Source organism: Microtus pennsylvanicus, chromosome 18 (assembly GCF_037038515.1).
Source record: "Microtus pennsylvanicus isolate mMicPen1 chromosome 18, mMicPen1.hap1, whole genome shotgun sequence".
Lineage (NCBI taxonomy): Eukaryota > Metazoa > Chordata > Mammalia > Rodentia > Cricetidae > Microtus > Microtus pennsylvanicus.
The window spans coordinates 34,329,666-34,346,192 of NC_134596.1; the positions used below are offsets into that span (position 1 = coordinate 34,329,666).

The following is a 16,527-nucleotide window of genomic DNA, read 5'->3' on the forward strand; positions in this document are numbered from 1 at the left end:
TAACTCTGTAGACCAGGCTGGTCTCGAACTCACAGAGATCCACCTGCCTCTGCCTCCCGAGTGCTGGGATTAAAGGCGTGCGCCACCATCGCCCGGCTCTCCCTCTCTTTTGCATTTACTTTGAAAACCGGGTTTTGTGCAGGAGATGTAACTCAGTGATGAGAACTCACCTAGCATACTCAAGGCCCTGGATTGGATCCCCAGGTTTGTTTACATCAGTGAAAGAACACACTATGCCTCTGTTAGAAGTTAATAAAATTCAACTGGTCGATAGATCTTCCTTTCAAAAGACCAAGCAGACTGGTTTTTAAATTGACAAAACACAATAGGAGTCAAAGGCATCTGCAAATGGTGGCCATTAAAAACAGTTTGCAAAGATCCAGCTTATGTTCTGTTGTGAGAAGAAGCCAGGGGAGTGGCAAAAGCCATTCTTCCATGAATTCAGCAAGGTAAAAACCTCAAATACTGCTGTTCTACCCGAAATGGTGGTAAGTACTAGAAAGGAAACAGTGTTTACCATTTTTTTCTGCCCCTAGATTCAACTGTAGGGTTTAGGCAAATGAATCTTTGTTTTAAAAGACATTTATATGAGCAATATAATCTTAGTTCGGGTTACTGTCAAAGACTGATTTATTGAAGAAAAATAACAGATTGTTTGGAAATACTGTGAAAATGGAACCAATATATAATGTAGTGGCTTCTATAATTTGTCATGTGATTGAGTGCTTTGAATTGTTTTAGCCTTATAGATAATGGATATTTAACCATAAATGTGTGGGGGAAAGAAAAACGGTGTATTTTAGAAAGACTCTACAAGTTAAGTCTTAACGGTCACAGGAAAAAACAAATTCTATATTCTTTAGAAACTTAAGGAAAACATTTTACCGGGGAGTACATCTTTCAGACCTCCTCTTTGATTAAGGTGAACATTTGCCACAGTGTACGTTTCCAGAAGTGGACACAGAAGGGCACACCATTTGGATTTAGTTATCGTGCGTTTGGATTTTTTTGTTTGTTTGGAAAAATCTTTTAGTTCATTTCAGATAAGAAAACCAATTTTTCATGATTTAGACATTCTTACTTTGCATTGACAACCGTTAGGAAATAAGTCTCAGGTTAGTAGTACCGTAGCTGTTGTGTTTATAACACTTTGGCATAGGTTTTGCTGCTGGATTTCCATATGGCTCAAGGTAAATGCAGCAAATGTCTCAGGGTCAAAATTTAAAGTCTAGCTGGGCAGTGATGGTGCACGCCTCTGATACCAACATCAGAGAGGCAGCGGCAGGTGGTGAGTTCAAAGCCACCCTGGTCTACTGATTGAGTTCCAGGACAGCCAGGGCTACACAAGGCTACCTTGTCTCTAAAAACCAAAAAAAAAGTATAATGACTTCAAGTTAATTTTAATTAACGACTGCCTATCTTATCTTATTTCTCAGATTTTAACAGGTCTAGACAATTGAAGGGGCACTATAGAACATGTGTTTGCAAGAATATATGCTGAAAAACTATGTGTTCATGAACATAGACATTTCAGGAAATTTAGGTATGCAGAATGTTGTGCTGTAATCAATTATGTAAGTAGGTATGTGTTCATAGGTCTTCATTGGAGATGCTCTCTGTGTGAACTTGCTGTAAAGAGTAATCCTCTAAATTGTATCTTTTATAAACAGCTTAATTGAAATGAAATTCACATACACAGTTTACCTATTTATTTAAAGGGTGTAGTCCAATGGGTTTTAGTTTGCTCAGAGTTCCAACCATCAACACACTTATACAAGAAAACTGCACAAAACCATGAGGAAATTGGTGTGGAAGGATTTGGGCTATACAAAGCTTACTGTTGTAAGTAAAGTTGACATACAGTACTTCTCAGTTGCAATGCTGCAAGTAAATAGCATGTTCCTGTGTGTAATAAGTGGGCTTTACTAGACTGTTATGGAGTATAGCACTGTCACTGTTGTGAGTCATTTAGAGTGATGCACTGTTTACACTGATGACTGCCTTTTCTGCCTGATTATCACACTGGGCATTACTTGAGTCCCATGAGAGTTCCATTTTCGGTGTTCATGTTTGTGTATTTGTTTTGTTTTTTGATTTTTGTTTTGTTTTTTTTGTTTGGTTTTGCTTTTGCTTTTCAAGGCATGGTCTCTGTCTAACAGCTGTGGCTTTTCTGGAACTCGCTTTGTGGACCAAGCTGGCCTCGAACTTAGACATCCACCTGCCTCTGCTTCCTGAGTGTTGGAATTAAAGGCCTGTGCCACCACCGCCCAGCATTTGTGTCTTTCTAAAGTTCTGCTTTCTTTTTATCTGTTTCTTGCTGCTTTTGAGATAAATTCTAAACATTTTTATTTTCAAGTGGCATTGTTTCCTGTGAAGGCTTACTAAATTTTGTTCTTTTTCATATAAACTGAGTTAACAATGTAGTGAAAAGTTATCAAATTTAAGGAATGAAATGTGGAACAGAGAAAAGTAGATGCCAAATAAAGATACGAGGTTTGAATCTGAAGAAAAAAATAATGGTAGGGACAGGCAGAATTAAGAGAGTTTCTTTAAGATGTTAGAAGCAACAACCTTATTTATTTTTAAAAGGTTTATACGTATGGGTGTTTTGCCTTCGTGTATGTGCTTGGTACCCTTGGAGGTCAGAAGAAGGCGTCAGATTCCCCCTTGGAACTAGAGTTATAGGTGGTTTTGAGCCACCATGTGAGTGTTGGGAACTGAAACTGATCCTCTGCAAAAGCAGCAAGTGCTTTTAACCACCGAACTTTCTCTATCTCACAACCTATTCAACCCCTGTCTTAGAAGCTAGAGTCCCCTCCTAATCGTTGCACAGTCATCACTTGCTGAAGAAATTTGAGGACATTTAACTTCCACTCTGCTGAGAGATCCAGCCAAGAAGACAAAGGAGAGGAGCTCTGAAATACTTTTGTAATAATTTTCCTTTGTAATACTCAACATTTGGCTATGGGGCCTCATGGCACTAGCCTCTAATCCCAGTGCCTTTGAGGTAGAAACAGGGAAACTGACTTGGAGCCCAGCCTGGACTGAATAGGGAATTCTGAGCCACCTTGGGTTACATGGTGAATCCCTGTCTAACCACAGAAAAGATTTTCATTGAATTATTTTTCTTTTCGTAATTGCCATTTTCAGGTCTTGACTGCTTATATAACTTGTGCATTTGGGCGGGGAGGGTTGTTTTGTTTTTCCAAGCAGGGTTTCTCCTGGAACTAGCTCTTGTATGCCTGGCTGACCTCAAACTCATAGAGCTCTGCCTGCCTCTGCCTCCCAAGTGCTGGGATTACAGGTGTGCGCCACCACCACCTGGCAATTTTTGTGCATTTTTTATGATGCTATACAAAAACAAAACAAGATGCAAGCAGTGACCATGAACCTTAGTATTGAGTAGTTCCATCCTAAAGGGTGGTGTTTGCTCTTCATGAGTGTATCGTTAATGTACACCAGCCCCAACTGGGATCCTTAGAACCACTATTGGAGAAAGCACTGCATGCATGGTGAATGGGACTGTTCTCTACCCACCTGTCAATGTTTTATCAGCAGGAGAAATCCATAATGATTGGATTCATTAGATTGCTTACGTGGGAAATGTGTGGTTGTGCAGATACGAAAAATGCAAAAGGAGAAAAGCAACTGACAGGCAGTATAGGCCTCTGTAGATTTCTTAAATCCATCTCTGACATTTATTAAATTTCACATTGCCTGAAGTCATTCCATTGCTTAGCCTTTTCCTAGAAATTTAACTGAAAGGGTAAATGAAAATGAAAAAAAATACTGTTTGATATAATGAAAAACTTTTAAAAGTATCAAGGGAGGTTATTCATTACAAAGTCCTGACATGGTAGTCCATCCAGTATGTCCAAATGTAGGTCTATTTGTCCTCACGAGATCTGTACCTTCTAGTCTGGGTATAACTTGGGCTGTTTCTCAGTAAAGACAATATGGCTGCAGGTTAAATTGTGCTTTAAATAACATGTTTTGAACTACAGAAAAGTTGCAAAGTCATCTAGGTTGACTCCCCAAATTTGAATTTTATGTTCAGACTACTATCTGTTCCTGACAGTTTTAAGACTGAATCCACCAATCTGCTAATACTTAATCTGTTGGGAGTGAAGGAGACACATTAATAAACGTTTGAATTAATAAAGGTTTGAATCTGGAAACCTATGTTCAATGAGCCACTTGGCACCCCACCACGACCTCTTTCATTTTTCACAGACCTGAATCGCTGTGTAGCTCTGGTTGTCCTGGAACTGTCTGTAAACTAGGCTGGTTCCAAACTCACAGAGATCTATCTTGGCACCATTTTTCGGCTAAGCTAATTATGGTAACTAATTCATACCTATGCACTGGTCTAGAACATATTTCAAAGAACTTAAGTAGAAATAAGTTCTTTTGACTGGGTGGTGGCACATGCCTTTAATCCCAATGCACAGGAGGCAGCACAGGTGGATATCTGTGAGTTTGAGGACAGCCTGGTCTACAGAGTTCCAGAACAGACTCCAGAGCTACAGAGAAACCTTGTCTCAAAAAAAAACTTACCCTCTCCCCCCAAAAAATAGTTTTAATGTTTTGAGACATGGTCTTTCTGTAACCCTGACTTCTGTGTAGATCAGCCTGGCCTCAAACTCAGAGATCTTATCTCTGCTTCCCTAGTGCTAGAGCTAAAGGCATGTACCACCAAGCCTTGCATAAAAATGAGTTCCTAGTGGCTGTCGTAGTTGAGGAAAGTAAATGACAGGATTGGCTTAAAGCATTTGACAGGTGGGAAACATTGGGGATAGTAAAATATGTATGCTCTTTGAGGTCAAACTACAGTTTGTCAAATCGTCAAATCATTTCTACAGCTGTACGTCGTGGTGGGTAAGTGTGCCTATGAGCACCATTTGTCAGCAGAAAGCTGGTTTTGTTATTTGGTGGAATTTCACCATAGAAAAATCTCAGTTCCATATGGTATTGGTTAGTTCATGCTGGGCTTTTATTTGTACAAAAATTATATGCCTACTTCATTGAGTTTTCTAGTGAAGAATATAGTCCAACCACATAAGCAAATGTAGCTTAGATATGAAGGGTATATACTTAGGAAATTTTAAATCATGTTTAATTCTTGTATTACTAAAATAGGTATTGAGTAAGAAGCAGCTCTGTAATATTGATACTTAAAAGTATTAGTTTTTGGTGGACAGGGTTGAAGCATTTGTAAGTTTTTGACTGTAATAATTGAGTACAAGGGTGACCTATGACCCTCTTAGTCATGAAATAGCCTGTTTCAGAGTCAGGGATCCCTTTTTATTTTTATTTTTTTTTATTTTTATTTTATTTTTTTTTTTTTTTTGGTCTTTTGAGACAGGGATCCCTTTTTAAATCTGCAGCAGTCCATAGCTCTCTTCAATACAAAAACCTTTTAAATGCATAAGGTACAGTACATTGAATTAGGAAGAAAGTAATCAATCTTCAAATGTTAATCTTTACAGAGAAATACATGTTTTATGAGCTCCATGATACTTAGCAATGCTTCAGCCAATATCCAGCAGATGTATTTCAGTCCTTAGGCAGTTATTATAAGGTATCACTTTAATTGGGATAGTCATGATTACTGCTAATATTGTAATTTGTTTACATTTTTTTATATAATAAAAAGTACAAATAAGCAAGGTATGGTGGCTCATGCCTTTAATTCCAGAAGGCAGAGGCAGGAGAATATTCTAGAGGCCAGCCTAGTCTATAAAGTAAGTTCCAGTACAGCCAGGGCTATTACACAGAGAAATCCCGTCTTGAAAAAAATAGTGCAAATAAAAAACCATGCGCTGAAATTTACCAAACTATACATGTGAACTCTATACACTTAGTATTTTTTTTTAAGAATTTAGTATGTTTTTATTTCCTCTCCTACCAGGTTGTATTCAGATATGCAATACCTAGCATATCCAAGGCTGGGATAGTAGGAGAGACATGAGTCTGAGCTATATAGGCCTTATCTGAAGTACATTATAAGATCTCATCACTGAAAGTTTGTGCCTTATCCAATATAATTCAAAATGCTCATAAAATTAAGGGGCCGGGCGGTGGTGGCGCACGCCTTTAATCCCAGCACTCGGGAGGCAGAGGCAATCGGATCTCTGTGAGTTCGAGGCCAGCCTGGTCTACAAGAGCTAGTTCCAGGACAGGCACCAAAGCTACAGAGAAATCCTGTCTCAAAAAACCAAAAAAATAAATAAATAAAATTAATTAAGGGGCTGGAGAGATGACTTAGTAAAGAACAATGGCTGCTCTTCCAGAGAACCCAGATTCAGTTCCCTGCACCCACATGGGGCTCACTGTGGCTGTATACGACATAATGTACAGATACATATGCACATAGTAAAAAAAATCTTTTTAAAAAATGCATGAATTTAGGAAATCTTTATGTTGGAATAATCCGTTCGTTTCTTACAGATTCAGTACAAGTGTCTGGAAAATGTGAACTTGGCTGTATCTAGTGCACCTGGTACATGCATATGAAGAACTTAGTAACACAAGTAAATAGAAGAGCAATATTAGAGAATGTTAAATCCAAGGAGCATCATGGAAACCATACGTAGGATTATTCTGCTCAGTAAGTAAGCACTGGAGTTGTTCCTAATGTGAGACTGTCTTAGCATCCTAAGGTTACATTCTCAACAGAAATAAAATTCTGACATCATATGTATTTAGGTATCTTTTTCATTACTTGTTACAGGAATTAACCATAGTTTTGAAGTTTAAGCTCAAATCCAGGCCATCCAGGTGACTGAGCAGGTAAACCGAACTTGAGTTTGAACCCCAAAACCCAAGGGGGAGCTCCTGAAAGCTGTTTTCTGACCTTGTGTCTGCCAGCCTGAACTTCTGCACATACACATTATACACTTAACAATTTTTTTAGAAGTCTACAGAGTTCCAGGACAGGCTCCAAAGCTACACAGAGAGAAACCCTGTCTCGGAAAACGAAACAAAAAGAACAAGTCTGCCTGGCCATAGAGAAGGTGAGACTACAGCTGGTTGGTTCAACCTAAGGTCCACTGCATGGGAATTCCTGCTCAAGAGGAGCAAAATGAAAGTTACATTCTTGAGTGTTTCAACTCTGCACATATCCCAAAGAGGTGCAGCAACCATTGTCAACAGATTTGGTGACAAGAGTTCTGTTTAAAGCACACCACCTGTGCGTGATTTCATAAATGTCAGGCCTTGGGAAATTTGAGTTCAGAGCTGATTTGTAGATCCCAAGATCGTGTCTCAGAAAGCAAATCCTTCTGGCTGGGATTAAAGGTATGTATCATTCCTTGCTTAAAACTGCATACTATGTAGAGTTTAAATGTATTTAAATACTTAAGTTGCAATAATTTTCTCTATTTTTGCCTTCACAGTGTAATCATCCTTCAACTCCAAGAAAAGTAGTTCCAAGTTTTGGAAGTTTGTACTTAATGCCTCACAATTCAATAGTTCTTCTTCCACACAAATGTTTTCACATGCTTGTCCAGAAGAAAATGCAGTTTAGGCAGAAACATTCTTTAGACAAAGAAAATAATAATAATAAAGGCAAAGAAGATTCCCCACTCCTTGATACACATAGGGAGCCCTAGACCAGTGTCAAATTGGTGTTTGAAGAAGATAGAATATCATTCACAAGAAAAATGAGCAACTGACAGTAAAACCTGACCCTGTCAGTACTTACTGTAAGTGATCCTTAGTAACAAGCACTGATTGCTATGATGCCCGGTGCCGGGGTGGGTGGGCACATTATAATACATACATGGACACTTCCTTTCTGACCTCAAAGATACTGAATGCTGCATTGTTACTGATCCTAATTACATATGATAAAAGACTTATATTTCCCTTTCAGACCATATGGTACTGAAAATACAGAAGATAAGTCACATTTTCATAATAGCTTGACTTCTGGAGCAAAAGTCTTACATTGTAGCCCAGGTTAGCCTCAAACTTGGCCATCCATCTGCATTTGCTAGTACTTTTTTAAAAAATAGTTTACTTTTTATGTGTATGGAGGATATATATATATATGTGTGTGCTGATGCTGGAGGATGCCAGAATTCTCCCCGGAATTTAAGGTACTATGAGACCCAAACTCCAGCCCACTGCTAGAACAGCATTCACTCTTACCCAGTGGACCATCTTGCCAGCTCCTTGAGATCCTATTTTTTACTTTTAGTTCATTCCATCTATATGGTACTACCTTTTTTTCCTTCTTGAACCCACTTCCACGCTGTCTTTATGACAGATCTCAATTTGCCCTGATTATTATTTAGAATCTTGTTTCAGCCTTGCAGGAGATGGAATTACAGGCTGCCATGCCATTTTAAAAATACTTAGGTGGCAGCACCTGGGAGGAAGATGCGGTGGATCTCTAAATTCAAGGCCAGCTTCATCTACACAGAGAGTCCCAAAACAGCCAGAGCTGCATAACCTTAAACAATTTTTTAAAAATCTAGGAACAAAGCCAGGCAGCGGTGGTGCACACCTTTAATCCCAGCACTTAGGAGGCAGAAGCAGGCAGATCTCTGTGAGTTCAAAACCAGCCTGGTCTACAAGAGCTAGTTCCAGGATAGGCTCCAAAGCTACAGAGAAACCCTGTCTCAACCAAAAAAAAAAAAAAAAACTTGGCCAGGAAATTGTAGTCTGCTAATTGGAAACTAATAGAGGTAGAAAGATTACTTTGAAGATGTATAAAGCCCTCTACAAAAACTGATTGCAATAGCAAAGCAGTTTTGATTTCTAGCCCCTTTTTCTTTTGCTGTAGCATGACTTGTTCACACACTAGCAAGCTGCATGTAGCAGACAGATAGTGTTGAAACATGAATAAGCCCTGCGAGGCAAGTACAGAGTTGTGTCATTGTTTAATGCTCATGTTAAATTACAGAACTGATAGGTTGCTTAATCTTTTTAATATTTGGCTTATCACATTTTACAATTTGTGAGATTTTTGTGCGAGAGCTTTTTGAGACCAGGAAATGCTATATATTTCTAACTTTTGGGCGGGATGGGAGACTCAATCCCTGATTCCCAGTGTGACAGAACTATCTTACAACAATTACAAGTAGGATTAGGAGGTTGAGATACAGGCATTAGGATTATTGAGATCAGTTAAGAGCATGTGCTCTTGCAGAGATCCCAGTGCCTATATCCAATGTCTCATAACTGCCTGTATTACAGTGCCAGAAGACCTGACACCCTCTTGCTTCCATGAGCCTCTGCATGTAATACACACGTAGTCAGGTGTAAACAAAACTAAATATGTGTTATGTTTGTCATCTACTGAGTACCATGACTCCAAAAATAATACAGTAACAAGTATATCTTATAAAGATAAGCCTGCAAAATATCTCTAGAAAGAGTAAATGGAAAGGAGTTCTGCCCTCAATTGGTATTTATGTTTTTAAAGCTGAATGCCTGCGTTCCCGGTCCCCACAGAGGTCAGAAAAGGTTGGTAGATTCCCTGGAACTGGAGTTCTGGATGGTTGTAAGCACCCAGATGAGTGCTGGGAACTGAAACCGAGGAGTAGCATGTCCTCTTAACCTCCTATCCCCCAATTTCAATTTTGTTTTCTTTGAGACGGTTTTTCTCTGTCCTAGCTGTCCTGGAACTCTTTTTGTAGACTAGTCTGTCCTTGAACTCACGGAGATCTACCTGCTTCTGCCTCCTGAGTTCTGGGATTAAGGACATGTACCACCACCGCTCGGTTAATTTTAATTTTGTTTTTATGGCAGGGGTTCTCTGTAGCTTTGGAGTCTGCCCTGGAACTAGCTCTTGTAGACCAGTCTGGCTTTGAACTCGTAGAGATCTACCTGCCTCTGCCTCCTGAATGCTGGGGTTAAAGCATGCATCACCACCGCCTAGCTCCAGCCTTAAAATTTTTTAATGAGGGCTGAGGGAATAGTGTGATGATACCATGCATATATGCAAGGCTCTGGGTTTGATCTTCAAAAGGTTACATCCATTGCATTGACTGGCCTTTAACTCAGATCTACCTGCTTTAGTTTTTTTTTTTTTTATTTATTATGTTTACAATATTATGTCTGCAGGCCAGAGGAGGGCACCAGACCTCATTACAGATGGTTGTGAGCCACCATGTGGTTGCCGGGAATTGAACTCAGGACCTTTGGAAGAGCAGGCAATGCTCTTAACCACTGAGCCATCTCTCCAGCCCCCTGCTTTAGTTTCTTGCATACTGGAATTAAAGCATATGCCACCCAGTCTAATAAGGTTTTCCATTATAGCCCAGCAATATGAAAGAATAGAAGTATCTGCATTCCTTAATTCTACCATTAACGTTCAACTAATTGTGCAAGTAGAGGGTTCTATGATCAAATTCTACATAACCTTTCCCTCTGCCCTCTTGTCTACTTACATTTGGGAACTTGGGGCTGTATCTGGTAGTTGGTAGTGTTTGCTTCATATGCACAAAGCCCTGTATTTTGTCTCTCCACTGCAATAAGTCATACCTGTAACTCTAACAGGACATAAAGACAGGCAAATCTCCTTTCTGTCTCTCTCCCTTCTCACCACTTCCTCCACCTCTGTTTCTCTCTCTCTATGCTCTTCCCCCTTCTCCCCTTTCCCCTTCCCTTCCATAACCCACTAAATACCCACTTTTTCTGCAAAAAAAAAAAGGCAAATCAGAAGTTTGAAGTCTTACTTACTTACCTACTTACTGAATTCAGAAGCCAGCCTGAAATCCTGTTTTTGTTGTTGTTGTTGCTTTAAAAAAAAAACTGCAGTGGAATGCATCTGGAAACTAAACCATTTTACATTCCCTTCAGAGCTCAATATGTTTTTTGTGCCAAGTGGTTGTGGCACACCCCTTTAATCCCAGCACTCAGGAGGCAGAGGGCGGCAGATCTCTGGGAGTTCGAAGTCAGCCAGGTCTGCAAGAGCTAGTTCCAGGACAGGCTCCAGAGCCACAGAGAATCCCTGTCTCAAAAAACCAAAAAAAAAAAAACAAAAAAAAGTTTCTTCAGGAAATATTCTTTGGGTATCCACTAGGTGTCATATAACACAAAGATACCAAGATAAGCAGGTATCCAGTAAGAGCCTTACAAAGATAAAAATAGTTATGTGAGTCAAAAGAAAGTTGTAGCCGGGCGGTGGTGGCGCACGCCTTTAATCCCAGCACTTGGGAGGCAGAGGCAGGCGGATCTCTGTGAGTTCAAGGCCAGCCTGGTCTACAAGAGCTAGTTCCAGGACAGGCTCCAAAACTACAGAGAAACCCTGTCTCGAAAAACCAAAAAAAAAAAAAGTTGTATAAGTGCTATACTGTCAGTGGTAGAACAATTAATTTTATACTGTGATCATCAATATCAAACCAAATGCATGCTGGGCTAAGTTATATAAAAAGGCTTAAAGACAAGTCAGCCTGGTGATGGTGGTGCACGCATTTAGAGGCAGGTGGATCTCTGAGTTCAAGGCCAGCCTGGTCTACAAAGTGAGTTCCAAGACAACCAGAGCTAAACAGTGAAGTGACTTGACAATACTGTGAGTAGGAAGCTGAGAATAATAAACTCAAGTGTCCATGCAGGATGCTGGGAGTAAAACCTACACTTTTTCCTTATTTGGTCCAGTTTTCCTTGCTTAGGAGCTTGAGGCTCTACCCACTCTACTATGTTAAATTTTAGTCTTAATTCTCATCTCTTTCCTGGGTCTTGCTACTAATTTGTCCCTTCCCTTGTTGATACCAACTTTAACCTTGAATAGATTTTCTGCTTCCAGGGAAGTACAAAGGAAAATTTCCAAAGACATCTCCCCAGTAAGCTCCCATCAGTAATGAAATCTCTACCTCTGCAAAGTTACACAGAGCAGTGCTGCACTGTGGCCGTCCCTGAACAAACTGAGGCGCACCGATGGACGATGGAACTCCCTGTTTTGTTTTGTTCGTTGACAAAAGATTTCACCCTCTTGTGAATAAGGTTCTGTTAATTTTCACAAAGTACAAGTTAGGAAAACACCACGACACTGAAGGTCTGGAGCAGCTTCATTCCCCCCACAAAAGTCTCATGTGTCAGCCTATAATTTTTATAGTTAAAATCACTTTTTTCAAAAAGCCATATTTAAACATTCCATGTATGTTTATCCGTTTTTATTTTCTTAACATAGTATTTCACTAAACCAGTTTCCTTCCCATCAACTATTAGATCAATGATCATATTGACTATGATCATTTCCACTGGTTTGCAGGAGGCTCTTCCACTAATATCTCCCATGGCTCCCACTGCAACAATTTTTTTTATCAGATTTAGTTCACTTCAGCCTAAAAATCACCTCTTTTGCTTGACCACCCTGAAGCATATCTTCTAATTTTTTAACATCTGGTTCTACTTGGTCTGTACCCAATTCTTTTTGCTATTCTGTGTGTTTTCCATGAGCTGCATTTTTAAGGAACTTCTTAAGAACATCAGGAATCTTTGTGTATAATATTGTTAGCCTCTTGTGTATAATATGCTACGCAGCCAATCCCACTAGGGCAGCAGTCTTCAACAAACTCACCATGACACTGTCTAGAAACCACAGAACCTCAGCCCACTGAATTGTGGTTTTGTCGTTTTGTTTTCATTTTTCTTTGAGATAGGGTCTCCCTATATAGCCAGAGGTGCCCTGGAGCTCACTATGAGACCAGCTGGTTTCAAACAGATTGGCCTGCCTCTGCCTCTTGAGTGCTAGGATTAAAGGTGTGTGCCACCATGCCCAACATTATTTCTTTTTTTTTTTTTTTTTTTGATTTTTCGAGACAGGGTTTCTCCGTAGCTTTTGGTTCCTATCCTGGAACTAGCTCTTGTAGACCAGGCTGGCCTCGAACTCACAGAGATCCGCCTGCCTCTGCCTCCCGAGTGCTGGGATTAAAAGCGTGCGCCACCACCGCCTGGCCCCAACATTATTTCTTATTTTAACAGTACATCTTTTGGAGTTAAAACAATAGCTTCTATGGGCATACAGGATACAGTATGTCCTGTGTATGTATGTATAAGCACACTGTACTATTGCTACTCATCAGCAACTTTATAATTTAAGCTTTGGGGGACTACAGGATTTAAGAGAGGCGAAGGATATATGTGTTGGGTTAGAATCTGTTAGGTACAGAATGGCAGTCAAGGGATCTGGGAAGATAATAAGGCCTGGCCATAGGACAGTGCGTGGAAATATGTTTTTGCATTGTGTTTTGAATAATATTAGATGCCCAGATCTCAGGAGGAACTAAAGGAGATGAGTCCTAAAGAAGATTAGTGTCCAAATCTGTACAGACCCATGTTCCAGTGCTGACTCTGGCAGTAACTTCTTTTTTGTGTTTGTTTGATTTTTGAAACCATTATCCTCTTGTCTCAGTTTTTAAATGTCTTTAAAAGGATCAGTTTGGCTGGGCAATAGTCGTACATGGCTTTAATCCCAGCATTTAGGAAGCAGAGGCAGCTGAGTCTCTGAGTTTGAGGTCAGTCTGGTCTTCAGAGTGAGTTCCAGGATAGCCAGGGCTACCCAGAGGAACTCTGTCTCGAAAAAAATGTTTGGTTTGTTTTGGTTTTGATACAAAGTCTTACTAATGTTGGTTTCAAATTCATGATCCTTCTTCCGTTCCCAAATGTGCTGTTATAGGCATATGCCACCAAGCCTGACTTGTTAGAGACATCTATAGATTAAATCAAGGAAATTCTATGATAATCTTCTCTTCAAATTGCATGTAGTTAGATCTTAACAATTGACCTAAGTTGAATTTAAGTAGGTGCAGTTCTCTGATCCCTCAGTCTCATTTCCAGAGTCTGTGAATTCTGCAGGACCTACAGATTGCCAGTGTTCCTCCTACAGTCTGAGTTCTATGGCACCTGCAGCCTGCCAGTGTTCCTCCTGTTTGAAGGAATTGTTCTTCTGATTTGATTTTTTCTTAATTTTTATTTTTCAGTCCTTATTTATTTAGTACTTTTTTTGTACCAGACATTGAGCTTTTAACCTACATTGTTTAAGGATTTTTATAGTTTGCCATAGATTATGAGTGTACAAACATGGAGATTGCGCCAAGCCTCCTCTCGCATCCTGGATAACATAGTCTTGACAGTAAAGACTCATTTCAATGATTATTACAAGAAGCTCTTAAAGAAGGGAAGGAGATGAAAGGATGCAGTGACATTAAATTGGTATGTGAAAATAACATTTGAGGTCTACCATGTACTAAATACTTTATACATGGTGTGTTTATATCTTATTGTTTGAGATATGCTCTATGTAACCCTGGCTGGCCTGAACTTGTTATATAGACCAGGCTGGCCTTGAGTTTAAGGGATCAGCCTGCCTTTGCTAGAAGTAAAGGCCATTATGCCTCAGGGTACATGGCATACTCTTTCTGTCATTGAGATAAACAGATTTAACAAAAGTAGCCTGTATTATATAGAAAACAACAAAATTTTAAAAACATACTATAAAATCACTTGAATGTCTTTTCCAGTATAAAATTTGAAACTAGACATTTTTGTTTTCACTTTGTATCGTCAGACAAAACCTCACTCAGTTGGCTACAGGTCACAAGTCTCCTGAGACAGACCTTGAACTTGTAGCCCTACTGCTTCAGACTCTTGAGAGGCTAAAATTACTGGCCTATGTCACCAGGTTCGGCTCAGTCACTAGAATGGTTCAATGTTTCTGTTGACCTCCCCTTTAAGGACAAAGACGGTGTGGTGCCTCTGCATGGTGTTGGAAGAGTCAGGATTTTTCTAGGGTCCTGAGATAGCAGTACTTTTTAAAGAAGTTTAAACATATGAAGTAATAGGGTTCACTACAGGGTGTGTGATTGATCTTTGTTCTAGTTTATCCCTGCCCTTCCCTGCCCCCTCCATCCTCCCTGCCCCTTCAGGCTAGTTTCCTCCCTTCTAAAATAGCTCCATCTTCTGCTTTCGTATCTTATACAGTCTATATCATGCCACGATATTGTTACTCCCCCACTTAAGATCTGTGTACCTTCCATGGTCTCTTAAGCATTTCCTTTTGTTTAAGACATGATCTCATGTAGTTCAGGCTGGCCTCAAGCTCACTATGTAGCTGAGATAGTTTTTGATCCTTCTGCCCGCCTCACAAGTATTGGGATTACAAGTGCCACGATGCCAGGCTGAACTTTTTTTCTCCCAGTATTTTAAAATGTTATGTGTAAAAGTGTTTTGCCTCTGTGTATGGATGTATATTACATACATGCCTGGTGCCCATGGAAGTCAGATGAGGACATCAGATCCTTTGGAATGAAGTTACAGATGGTTATTAGCCTCTCTCTGTTGGTGTTGTGAAACAACCAAGGTCCTCTGAAGAGAACAAGTGTTTTCAACTGCTGGGCTACCTTCCTAACTCCTCAGGCTGTAGCTCTCAATGATACGGGTGCACGGAGCTCTTAAGGATTTTACGAAAGTCTTGGATCCATCCAAGATATTACTCCTGCCCCCATACATATATAGAAAGGGAATTGGCCAAGTCCTGAACACTACATCTATGTACAAATGCTTGTAGCTCTTCTGGGATGCAGTAAGGTGCATGACTCAGGTTAAAACTCAGCCCTGGAAGTGTATGAGTATCCACATAGCCTGGAGGGAGTCCCATTCATCTGCATGATACTATTAAATGCTGCCACACCTTAGTGGTACTCTGTGAACTTGAGAAGACTTACACCAGGCATCCTGATGGTTCACTGAAAGGCATGCTGTGTTTTTCTCCTATAAATAGAAAATTTATCCATTTTGTGTTTAGATTCATGAAAGTGTGCTATAACCAAATGGTTGGTATTACTTTCTTTTAACTTTTGCAGTACACAGTGTGCAGTCTTAAAGAAATGAGGATTGCCCACATAGAAAACATATTTTGGACTTTGTAATAAGTGGTTACTCTCATTTACTACCACTCTCCCCTCTAAAATTCACTTGGAATCCTTTAGGTCAGCCCCTCTGAAATTTTCTTGGATAAACAATGATGACAAAAAACAATTGTCTTGCCTCATACTGGATAACAATGACATGTAGAACAAGTAGTCTCTTTGGAATACGGCATAGCCCACTAAGTGGCGAGGGTCAGTCTGGTTAAAGGAGAATAGTGGCACACATACGCCATGTTTTCTCATCCCTGTTTGATAATCCTCTTGTCAAGGAATCTTCAAGAAATACCTGCTGTCATTTAACCAGAGCAGCTGTCTTATCTGCTTACTGAAGCTCCAGAAGCACCTTCTACCTGAGAGCAAGCCTGCCCGTCAAGTAGGTTTAGGATGGAAGGAATGCAAAGTATTTACTGTACTCAAAGTATAGAACAGTTAATGATTCGTGTTCTACGCACTTGATAGGTGCCAAGGCCTTGTAATTATATCAGCTTTTGGAGATGAACAATAAGTCTTTCATTCACACTCGCTAGGTTGCACAGTGTAGCTAACGTCTGAATGCTTACTGTGCATAGAATCACTGTCCCAAGGGGCCTTTCCTGCATTTCCCATTTGTTTCCTCTCATCTGATTTTTCTAAACAGCCCAGAAGA

The 16,527-nt window shown here is 39.9% G+C and overlaps 1 long non-coding RNA gene across 1 annotated transcript; it reads left to right on the plus strand.

Annotated features, from left to right (window-relative positions):
• The first annotated feature begins 37 nt into the window (after positions 1-37).
• Positions 38-9,950, plus strand: LOC142837611 (uncharacterized). The gene is made up of 3 exons (XR_012908299.1): positions 38-204; positions 6,451-7,299; positions 7,398-9,950. It is a non-coding gene; the product is annotated as an uncharacterized LOC142837611 (long non-coding RNA).
• Positions 9,951-16,527: the final 6,577 nt, after the last annotated feature.